The 11,636-nt window shown below is 54.2% G+C and overlaps 1 protein-coding gene across 4 annotated transcripts in view; it reads left to right on the top strand.

Moving 5' to 3' along the window:
* The window catches only part of CDH11 (cadherin 11), a 148,351-nt gene that overhangs the window by 72,563 nt on the left and 64,152 nt on the right, over positions 1-11,636 (top strand). The window lies entirely within an intron of this gene.

Here is an 11,636-nt window from a genome sequence, read left to right as displayed (position 1 = left end):
CTGTGCAAAAGACTATGGAGGTTTCTCAAAAAATTAAAGATAGAACTACCGTATGACCTGGTAATTCCACTTCTGGGTGTTTACCCAGAGGGGGCAAAAACATTGACTTGAAAAGGTATCTGCACCCCCGTGTTCATCGCACATTATTTATAGTAGCCACGATACGGAAGCATGTCCACAGACAGACGAGTGGATAAGGACGGTGTCACGCAGGAATATTACGTGGCCATAAAAAAGGAAACCTTGCCGTTTATACCAACGTGGATGGCCCCTGACGGCATTATGCTAAGGGAAATATGTCAGGCAGAGGAAGACAAGAACCATACGATCTCACTTATACGTACCATCTTAAGGCAAAACAAAATGTAAAACCGAATTCACGGATACAGAGAACAGATTGGCGGTTGCCGGAGGCAGGGGGTCGGGGGACGGGGGTGGGCAAAATAGGTGAAGGTGATCAAAGGGTACAAAGTTCCCCGTTATAAAATAAATCAGTCCTGGGTACGTAGTGTGCAGCATGGTGACTACAGTTAATGATACCGTAGCGTATACTTGAAAGTTGCCGAGAAAGAGGGTCTTAAAAACTCGCGTCACAAGAAAAAAATACAGCTAAATGGGGTGCCCGGTGTTAACCAGGTTTATGGTGGTGATCGTCTTGCAGTCTAAACATATTAACCAGTATGTTGTGCACCTGGAACGAATATGATGTCATATGTCGATTATATCTCCATTAAGAAAATAATCGGAAAAAAAAGAATGAATGAATAAATGAATGAATGAATGAATGAATGAATAAATAAATAAATAAATAATCAGGCAAAAAAAAAAAATTCCCGTGAGCCTCTCGAGTATTTCGGGCCCAGGCACGTGCCTGGTGGAGAAGCCGGTGTGGCTTCCCGTGTGACCTCGTAGCCACTTACCGCCTCTAGGCCTGCAAGATCTTCGAGGCCGCAGGCTGCTCAGTGCTGGGGCCTGCATCGCAGGGCGTGGGCTGGGCGAGCGGCCTTCCTGGGGGAGGCGGCCTCCGTCCCCGGGCCCCCGCTGCCGAGTGTGGCCGGCTCCTCGCACCCGGCGGTGCCCGCTGCCCAGGGCCGTGTTCCAGAGGGACAGCGTGCTGCTGCCCCAGCGTCTGTGCATCCCGCTCCTTGAGCCCCGCGCAGGGACGCTGTGCATCCCATTCTCTGGAGGAGTAAGCTGAGGCGCAGGGAGGTTGAGCCGAGTCTGGGGGACAGCTGTCGTCTGCCCGGGGTCACAGCCAGGGCGCGGTGGGAGCCGTGACTCTGAGCCCTGGTCCCTCGGGGACTCCTCGGGGCTCCACCAACCCAGACTGCCCCCCGCCCTTCTGCCCGGGCCAAGAGGACCCCCCACCCCCCGCGCAGGTGCAGCTTCCTCAGCGCCCTCGAGTGGCAGCTCCAGCCCCGACCGCGGCCCTCGGGGCAGCCCGCCCGTGTGGCCTGGATCAGCCGGGCCTGTCCCAGGTGCCACAGGGTGACCCGAGCCTGTCGTCGGGCCCCCACCGGCCGCCCTCCTCCACCCTGCTCCCCCCGCGGGACACTGCCCTCGGGCGCCCAGGCTGTCACCCGCGCGGTGGGCGCAAGGCCCCGGGTCCCCGTGAGCCCTGCATGCCCTGGGCCTCCGTGGTTTCCCCGGAACGGGAGCGTGGGCCGCCCGGGAAGCGGGACAGCAGGGACCTCTCGCCACAGGGACCTGAAACCAAGACGGATTTCAGTCCTGGTCCTGCCCCTCGGGGGCGGGGGGTGTCCGGAGCCTTCGGGCTGCCCGGGCGCCGTGGAGGGCAAGAGAAGCCCCGCTGGGCCCTGCTCCTTGCTTGCACAGGAGTCCTGCTCCCAGGGGGTGGGGGCTCCCCCTCGGCCCTTCCAGGGAGCCCAGCGCCAGGGCTGGGTCGGGGCGGCCCAGGAGAGCCCGGCTGCCAGCGAGGAGGCCTGAGGCACGGGTCCCGATCCGAAGCCGAATTGAAAAGCGAGGACGGAGCGGGGGCAGGTCTGGGCCTAATGTGCCCCGGCGGGGGGGGGGGGGGGGCATGGACCGCCAGGGCCCTTGGGCCTTCCCCCGCAGTGTGTCATGACCCCATCCCATCGGGATCACATGCAGGCCCCCACCGTGTCGCCGGGCGTCCCTGACACACCCCGGCCCGGCCCTTTCCAGCCTCAGGGCCCCGCGGGCTGTTCCCGCGGCCCCTGGTGAGCAGCCAGCGCCGCCTCGACGCCCCCGCCCGCGCCCAGCCCGTTGCTCCCCATTTCTTCTTCGGTCCAGCCCTTCGCCACAGCCGTCGGGGGCTGCGGACACTGTTCTTTGGTGCGTCTCCTTTTGTCCTTTCCTCCTGCTCGATGAGCTCCCGGGCCCCGGCGCCGCAGACCCGGCCCGGCGGGCATCGAAGTGGCGCTGCCCAACCAGCAGCCGCGCGCCTGGGCCGCCCGAAGTCCTGAACGTCCCCTGCTGGGGCGGCCGTGCACCGACCCACCTGGCCCCGGGGGAGGGTGCACCTGTAATACTCCGGGAAATCAGGGCTCCCGTGGGGTTGGTACCCAAAGTGGTTGCGCCCAAGCCGACACCGAGAACAGTAGCCGGGCGCTGCGGTGCCTGGGCCGGTGTCCGTCAGGGAGCGCGGCAACAATCCAGGCTTCTAAAGCTCGTTAGTAGGAATTTTTGAGATGTAGCCCTTACTCCACTTCCTTCTTGACAAATGGCGTTTGTCGCCATTGAGATCTTTTATTTCAATTACGCGCCGGTGTTGGAGGGAGAAGCTTTGTGACAATAGCAAAAGGCGTAAGACGTCCCGAGCGTGCTACTCTCGCTGTCCCCGTTGCTAAACTCGACTGGACAGTTCATTAAGATGAAAAATGAACAGCACATGCTTTGGGGGGTAAGTGTGGAACGTGACAGCTTGCGGAGGCTCTGGCGTGCGGGGCAGCAGAGCGATGACAGCCGTGCTGGGCTTCAGAGGTGACAACTGGCCAATCAGGCAGGAGGCAGGAGTGAGGGACCCCGGGGCGGGGGGCTCAGCGGTTGAGCACCTGCCTTCGGCCCAGGGTGTGACCCCGGGGTCCTGGGATCGAGTCCCACATCGGGCTGCCTGCATGGGGCCTGCTTCTCCCTCTGCCTGGGTCTCTGCCTCTCTCTCTCTCCCTCTCTCGAATAAATAAATAAATTTAAAAAAAAAGTCAGGAGTTTAGCCAGCACCCACGTGTGTGTTCAGCCCTGAGCTGAGGTGCTGGGGGGGGGGGATAGAAAATGCAGGAAACACGGCCTTTGAGCTGCACGAACATGCCATGTACTTGGCAGGGCTGAGGGGACGTCAGCTGTCAATCTAAGAGCTGCGGAGGGGAAATATCAAATGTCTGATGCTTTGGTGCTGACGGTAAGTCCAGGAGTAATACAGTGTGAACCTCAGCGATTTCTTGGACCTTGAAGAATAGCAAGATGGTGATTAGCAACCTATGTTCTAAATATAGTAGCGGCTCCTGGCAATGAGTTTGCTTCTGGGTGGTGGTGAAAATGTTCTAGAACTAGGCAGTGGTGGATTCATGCAGAACCTTGAAAATAAACTAAAAAAAAAAAACAAAAAACACCCACAATTGTGCACTTTCAAAGGGTGGACTTAATGATACTGATCAGATTTTATCTCAAAAAGACGATCTTTTAGGTCTGCAAATTCTACACAGCTGAGTTCTTCTTTTTTTTTACTTATTTTTATTTTTTTTTACAGCTGAGTTCTAATCAATTTGTTATATGCTCAGAAAATTGGGCTTAGTTCAAACATAAAAAAAAGGGGGGGGGGTAGGGCACATTAACATGGACAGGCAGGAAGCGCATACCCATTCTACAGATGAGGAAATGGAGAGGCCGGTCAGTTCGTGGCCTGCCCATGAAGGCACGTGGCTGGCGGATCGTGGGGCTGGGACTTTACCTCCAGACCTTGTCGCTCCAGAGCTCAGATGCTTCCCACCCGCCCCACCACCCCTTGCTCGTGCCCAGAAAAATCCATCCCAGAGTGAAGTAATAACATGAACGACAACAAAGAGGGGACTGGTTTGCGTCCGCAACACATCCTTACCATCCCCTCTCTCATCAGTTGTGCGGAAGGAGCCCCGCAGCCCCCGCTGCAGGCACTCGAGGTGCACCTGCCCCCACGCAGGCCTCGTGTGTCCCCGCAGCCTTCTCCCCCGATGCGAGCGGAATGTCGAGGTGAAACCATAGAGACGTGGGATCCACGGCTGTTTAGAGACGAGGCTGGAGTCAGGTGTCCTGCCCGTTAAGCAGAGATGCGAATGCTGCTCCTTGTCCCCTCCGTAGGAGGAGCAGGTGCACTTTGCTGTGGTAAAGCACAGAGTCTAGATTACAGCCACTTAGGTCATTATCCCCGCCTGCAGTTAGTACCGGAGCTTTGATGTCCTTCTCCGCTTACTGGCGTAAATAGTGGGGCAGGTTCTCATCCTGTTGGACAGGATGGAAATCTGACTCAAGATTTGTAAATACTGCTGCATTTAATTCATTTCCACGGAGACACTGGAATGACGGCATCCTGGGAAACAGCCCGCGGAGGCATCGGGATGCATTAACCTGAGCAGCGAGATCAAAACAAAAGCTCGGTCTGCATCTCCCGCCAGAGCCCGGATCCCGCAGCCCCAGCCCCGCCGCTGGCTGCATTCGGGGAGCATAAATAAAATCCGGTCCTCACACCGTAGGGAGGGATGGGGATTTACGAAGGGGGAGTCTTAACGCAGCTGACATCCGCTTTTCCCATTTCGTTGACTTTTTTCTTTAGCTCTAAAAGCGTTCAAAGAACAATAAGATAATAATAGCGTTAATAATAACAGCCGTAATAATTAAAGGCTCCTACTTCCTGAAGTACGCCCTGGCCTCTTTCAGAGTAGTTGCTCTTCTCCTTCATTGAAGGTTGACTCACAAGTGGAAACACCTGGATTCTGATCTTGTCTCTGCCTGCCCGTGGCTAGCAGGGTGAGTGCTCCGTGCCGCTCCCAGCGATCAGAACAACCACCCGATAAGCGGTGCCTGTTCTATAGGAATTGTGTGACAACTGAAGAGGATACCACCTCTAAAGCACTTGGACCAATGCGTGTCGCCTAGAAAGGCTCCCCAGAGAGGACTCGGAGTGGAGCTGATGTCCATGCAGGAGTCTGTAGGATCACAGATATGCAACTGGGTGTTTCCAAATGTGGGGCTGTGTAGACCGGGGTTCTCAGCAGTTGATGGCTTCCAGGTGATAGCCAGGTCCTTTCTCCACGCCCCCCCCCACACACACACACAACGTGTGCATGCACGTTGTGAGGAGAGCTGGCTCGAGTGTCAGCCTGTCAAGGTGGCCACAGGTAGGGCTTCCCCTGGGCTGGCTGGCTCCACACTGGTCACCACGGGCAGGTGCTTCTCCTTGCAGAAGGGCAGCACCTGTGTAAATGCCCCACAAACTACAGAAGCAGCACAGTCCATGGGGCAGGAGTGGCGTCCTGGAAAGAGCCCAGCAGGGTCAGTACTGCCTCTACCTGTGCTCCTGAATGGAACAGCTACTCTCTCTAATGACCTTTGTTCCTGTTTCAATGGAACAGGAAACTGTGACTCTCCTGACTATCACACACGGCTGAGGAAGGCCTTTCTTGTTTTTTAAGATTTTATTTATTCATGAGACACACAGAGAGGGGCAGAGATCCAGGCAGAGGGAGAAGCAGGCTTCATGCAGGGAGCCCGATGTGGGACTCAATCCCAGGACCCTGGGATCATGACCTGAGCCAAAAGCAGATGCTCAACCGCTGGGCCACCCAGGTGCCCCCTTTCATTTTTTAGGTTGTGAGATTGCACCCGCCCCCCTCCTTCCCCAGCGTGATGTAGTCCAGCATATAAGAGCACGGGCCACGGAGTTGCCCCGTGTAGATCATCCCTGCTTCGGTGACTGTAGCCGGGTGATTGGATTCCAAGCAAGCTTCAGCTTGCTCATCTGCGAAATGGGTGATTTAGTCTGACACCGCTGTTGTAAGAAACTACCACAAACTTGGTGGCTGAAAACAACACAGCTTTATTACCTGAGAATTTTGGAGATCAGAAGTCTGAAATGAGTCCTACGGGCCGGAATCAGGTGGGTGACAGGGCCCCAGGGGAGAACCTTATTTTTGTCCTTTTCAGAGTCTCAGGGCCTCCTGCATCCATCTCTTGACTAATGGCTTCTTCCTCTCTCTTCGAAGCCCACCACACCACCCTCCGTGTTTGTCACCACATCTCCCCTTTCTCCGGCCCTCCTGCCGCCCTCTTGTAAGGACCCTGTGATTACGTGGAGCCCCGGCTACGTGCCCATCTCAAGGCCTTAATCTAAGCACATCTTCAGAGTGCTCTTTGCCGTACAGGGGGGACCCGCGCATGCTGAGAACTATATGGGGATGTCTCTGGGGAAGGGACAGTGTCCCTACTCTTGGGGCTGTTGCAAAAATCAAATGGGACCATGCACGTTAAACACCCAGCGCAGTCTCCTAACTCAACAAAGGTTCAGGCTTCTCCTTAGAAGTCCTGATACCACGTCTGCTTCCGCACCCCCGGGGTCAGCCGAGGCTTCCCACAGCCCTGAGTCCCACGGTTCTGCTCCCCGGCGGAGCGGAATCCCTGCTCGGCAGAGGCTGCAGGCTCCCACTCCTCTTAGTCCGGAAAGGAAGGCGGTCGGCGTGCAGAGCTGGCCCCGCAGCAGGGCTGCCTCGGCCCAGGCGAGCCTCCTTTCTACACCTCAGCTTGCTTCTTGGTAGACTGAGGTGAGGGCAAGGGCTTGACTCGGGGGTTCTTACTTCCACTGAAGACCTTTGCACTGTAGTAACTGAGCACGAGTGCCCCCTCACTCCCACGCCAAACGTGCACGCTCATGTGAGCTGTATTTACTGGCCTTTCAGGGAAAACAGCCTGTTGCAAAATAGCAGCGAGGGAAACAACTCTCAGCCTCTGGGGCTGTGAGGCTTCCTGGGGCTTCCTGACTGTGGGTGCTTCTGGCCTGGCCAGGCCGCACAGGGACATATCTGGGGGGCTGGCCCTGGGCACCCTGGGTAGCCGTGTGGACAAGGGGGGGTCCGAGCTCCGGCTGCCGGGATGCAGGAGGCAGGGGCTGAATTCTTCTGCGTAGAAGTTCCGTGCTCACAGATCAAGGATTGCAGAGGACAAACGTGGAAAGGAGAAGAAGCCCACTGTGTGTCAGACACGTCTTGCTGTCATTTAATCCCGCCACTTTGCCTTGTGCGGGGGAGCATTTTATCTCCATTTCTCAAATGAGAAAACGGAGCCCGAGAAAGATTGAACAATTTGCCTGATGCCTCACAGCTGGTAAGTGGCACGAGGAAAGGGAAATTGGATTAATGCCTCAAGTCCCAGCCGGAGCTTCGTGGCTGCAGCGGCAGGCCCTGCCTCCACCTGAGCGGTCAGGTGCGCTCCCCGCGTGCTGGCTCCCGTCCGGGCCCCTGGTCACCCCCGTGGGGCCCTGCTCCCCCTAATGGACCGAGAGCTCAGGCCACCGCATATTGTGTTGCAGCATTTTTTCTCTTTCACCCCAAATTCTTACAAAAAGCATCACCATCTGCCCAGGCCTCTTCGTTTCGGCCCTGTCTTCCCATCTCAAATCTAGTCTTCTCCTAGTTGCTTTGGCAGAGAGGTGAACGACGGATGTTCAGAGTAAGACTTAAGCCTCCCATCTCGCCTTCAGAGTCAGCCACCCTCGGCTGGGCACCTGACCCGACTGTGGCACCGTCTTCACCCATGACGCCTCTGGAGCTGTTTCGGGGGGGGGGGTCTGTGTTTTGAATCATTTTGGAAATGGGAAGGATATGTTTGGGGAGAATATCGGAAGCTCATCGGATGTATCCAGAGACAAGATGGTGTTAGGAGATTATGCCACGAAGCATGGGTTTGTGGCTCTAATGAGTTGGGTCTGCAATTCTTTTAGCAGCCAGAAGCTTCTCCATCAGGACTTCTGGATGCATGGGTTCAGGTTTCTGCACAGTTCCTGAGGACCGGGAACATGGGCACCTCACAAGCAGGTGCAGTGTTAGATCCAGCGCCTCGTAGAGTCCTGAGCAGAAGGAAGCCAAGGCTTGAGTCAACTACGCATGGCATTCCCAACCTAGCGCAGGCCACGGTGAGGGTCAGCAGGCTCTGGGAGAGAGGAAAAGCAAAACAAGACACCATAGAATTTTTTTCTCTATGAGAAAGGCAGTACTCAAGGGTCAGACACCTTCCATCAAATTGTTAAAAGTTAAGCCTCTAGGATTGGACGGATCGGGGGTCTCACAGCTGTTTGACCCTGGGTGAGTTACTACTTCTCAGAGCTTCAGTATCTTCATCTCTAACCCCGCTGGGCTGAATGCCGATTAAATAAAGGCTGCAGAGGGCTCAGCTCAGTGCTGAGCATGAGACAAGCACCCAGTAATTGTGAGCCACCCTCATCACGGGCTGCTGTTAATCAGCTGCGTCCTTCTGGAGGAGAAGCATCCAACTGAAGGCTGAATCGTGGCTGATTTTGGAGCTGTCCACTCCCACATGGAAACTTCGTTCCCCATCAGGGAGTATTTTTTTCCTTTCTTGGGGCAGGTTTTTCAGCCTAAGCCCTCCTCGCAGGATGACAGCTTTCCTGTTCACTAGCATCCCTGAACATTAGAGAGTATGACTTATTCCTTGGTTCCCCATCAATAAAATGAGGGTAATAATAGCCCTTACCTTTGTGGGCTGATGTGTAAAATGAGCTAATGTTTGTGAAAGCCCTTTGTAAATTACGAAGTGCGATAAAGTATGAATTATTATTGTGATTGCTCTATTCCAGGCAATTCATAAACAATGCAGAAAATTAAGGATGCGTACTGCCGGCATTAAAAAAGCATTTATGCCTTTTTAAGTATATGGCTATAAACTATCAGCAGATGGGTCTGACAATACAGTGTTCAATCTGATTTAAATATTAGTAACCGCCGACCGAGAGCGACTTCCTAGCAGGGACAGTGTGGCAGATGCCAGCAGGCGGCGGGGCACAGTGCGTCGCTGTGACAGCTCTGGTTCCGCCAGGTTTGCACACCATGTGCTTTGCGACTTTGCCCCGAGTTACCAAAGATCCCCTAAACCACACTTCCCTCTCTCATGAAATAGAGATGATGATGCCTGCCTCACTGAGCTGCGGTGAACAGTAACTGGGATACCCATCACAGAGCCCCGGGTGTATCACCAAGTTCAGGGGACTCGGGAACCTCCTAATTGCAGTCCTCTTACCCCTCTGATGGACAGACGTCGTGTCTTTCCCCATCGGCCCCTCACTGAGAAACACTAATCACGATTAGAGTCCGTGCCTTCGGCTGGGCTCCCAGCGGCTCCCTGAGACCGCCGCCACCAACGCTCAGCACTCCCCTTCCCAACACCTCACTGGCCCTGCTGACCTCCAGGCCTCAGAGGTCAGTTCTGGCAGGGCCAGGTCTTGGCAGATTCCAATGCCGCCTCTTGGGTGGTGGGGAGGGGGGTGGATGGAGTGGAAGACCACGTGTTACAGCCAGTGTGAACACCCCGGCCATGCCCGTGCAGTGAGGAGGGGCCTCCCTGGACTCCAAGGACCTCAGGTGACCAGCTGACTCCATTTGGACGGTCCGGTGACAGCCATGTCCACACCGCTTCAGTGGCAATCAGAGCAATGTAAAATTGACCTTAACACTATGAGGTTCAAGGCGCCAAGGTTTCGATGCTGATAATGCCCTGTAGTGTTTACTGAGCACTTGCTATATGGCCCACACAGTGTCCAGCACATCACAGGAATGACCTCATTTAATCCTCACAACAAGGCGAGGAGAACTGTGCTATACTAGTACCTCTGCTCTTCAGATGAGGCCGTGAGATGCGGACGAGCAGAGGCCAGCTTTAACCCCAGTGCCCTCGGTGGTGGTAGTTGGGCCAGCTCACATGGGACCAGTGTCCTGGAAGAAGGGTGGCGGGGAGACTGAGAAATCACCCAGGTCAGACCGCACCCTGCCCTTCCCCAACTGAGTGAGTGTCCCAGAGCTGCCATGGGAACAAAGTGCCATACACTAGGTGGCTTAAGCAACAGAAATTTATCAAATCACAGTTCTGGAGGCCAGAAGTCTAAAAATCAAGGTGTCTGCAGAGTTGACTTCGTCCGAGGGCTGCGAGGGGGAATTGCCATATGTTCCTCCTAGCTTCTGATACCCTCAGACACTCTTTGGCTTGTGAATGGTGCCCCCGCCCCATGTCCAAAGCCCTCCTGTTTATAAGGATTATAATCTGGATTAGAATCTACCCTAATGACTTCATCTTCAGTTCATCATTTGCAAAAACCGTATTTCTAAATAAGGTCCCTTTCACAGGCACTGGGGTTAGGACTCCAGCATCTCTTTGGGAGACCTAATTCCATGCTAATCCCATCTCCGCTCTGCGTCCCACCACGGTCAGTATCGCGCTACCTGCTGAAGGTAAGGAGATGAACAGAACATACGTGATCCCCATCGTCGTGGAGCACCGATAATGTCCTCCCGGACAATTCCTGTCACTAGCCCTTCGTGGTACTGAGGCTAAACCTCTTGTCAGCAATTCCAAATGGCCCATCTAAGGGGACAAGAGAATGTAGCTTCGTCACTCTGGGTAAATCTAAAGACAGCCATAATTGGAGACAGAAAGTAATCTTTGATTAACTTCATTTGCATGTGTGCATCTCCAACTCATCCACTGCTTTGCAGAGTGACATGTGATATTTCTTGAAGCCTAAACGTGTTTTGTTATCTTTTCCCCCCGTTTACTGGTGGGTGTCATCATAGGCCTCCCAGACCAAGTGCTGCAAGCCGAGTAATTTTACCAGGGTGCACCTCATCTTAGATGGAAGAATGATTCGCCTGTGCTCTGTTTAATTAAGCCTCGCTTAATGGGCAAACGTTTTCTTTAACAAGCTTGCTGTCACCTCTTCAGTTATTTCAAGCAGTTCACTTCACATCAGGGGGAAAAAAAAGAGAGAAAGGAAAAAATTTCTCATTTGCTCGAACTCGATTGGTCTAAGGAAAAATGTGGCTGTCGAGAAGGTGCCTAATTGCCGCTGTGATCGTGCACTTATTCTCTATTTAGTCCTAGGCTTCTTATTGAAACGCTAATCAGGGTTAGGTCTCACCTCTTGATGAATGATTTTGTAAAAACTTGATATTCCTCCGCTTAGCTGGGAACGTCTGCTTGCAAGTGTAATGCTGCTCCGACTGAATGGGGAGATAACTAATGCCCTTAATTTTGCAAAGATGGCTGTGATTTGGTACAAACAGTACAGATCGGGGGAAATCAGAATGAAATTAATTTCCTCCTTTGCATAGGCACCACCTTGGTTATATCATGAGCCACTTTGCCTTAGCTGTTTTGGCTGGGGGTTTGGAGAACCCTTGGCACGTGTATTTGGGTTTATTTCCTATAGCTGGGGTCAAATTTAGGTTACGCCATTTTATCGATGTCAGAACTTGAGGACTTAAGTCCGCCGATTTTGTTTCATTCGTCACATAGGAATCATTATCCCGCCTCCTAAGACTGTAGGGAGTATGGCTCTTGCTCATGGCCCAGTAGAGGCACGTAGTAAGCGTCTTTCCCTTTCTCTTTATTCCCTGCCTCTTCCC

Source organism: Canis aureus, chromosome 3 (assembly GCF_053574225.1).
Source record: "Canis aureus isolate CA01 chromosome 3, VMU_Caureus_v.1.0, whole genome shotgun sequence".
NCBI classification, from domain to species: domain Eukaryota; kingdom Metazoa; phylum Chordata; class Mammalia; order Carnivora; family Canidae; genus Canis; species Canis aureus.
Note: the sequence above shows the minus strand (reverse complement) of the source record. Positions and strands in the feature narration are given on the sequence as shown.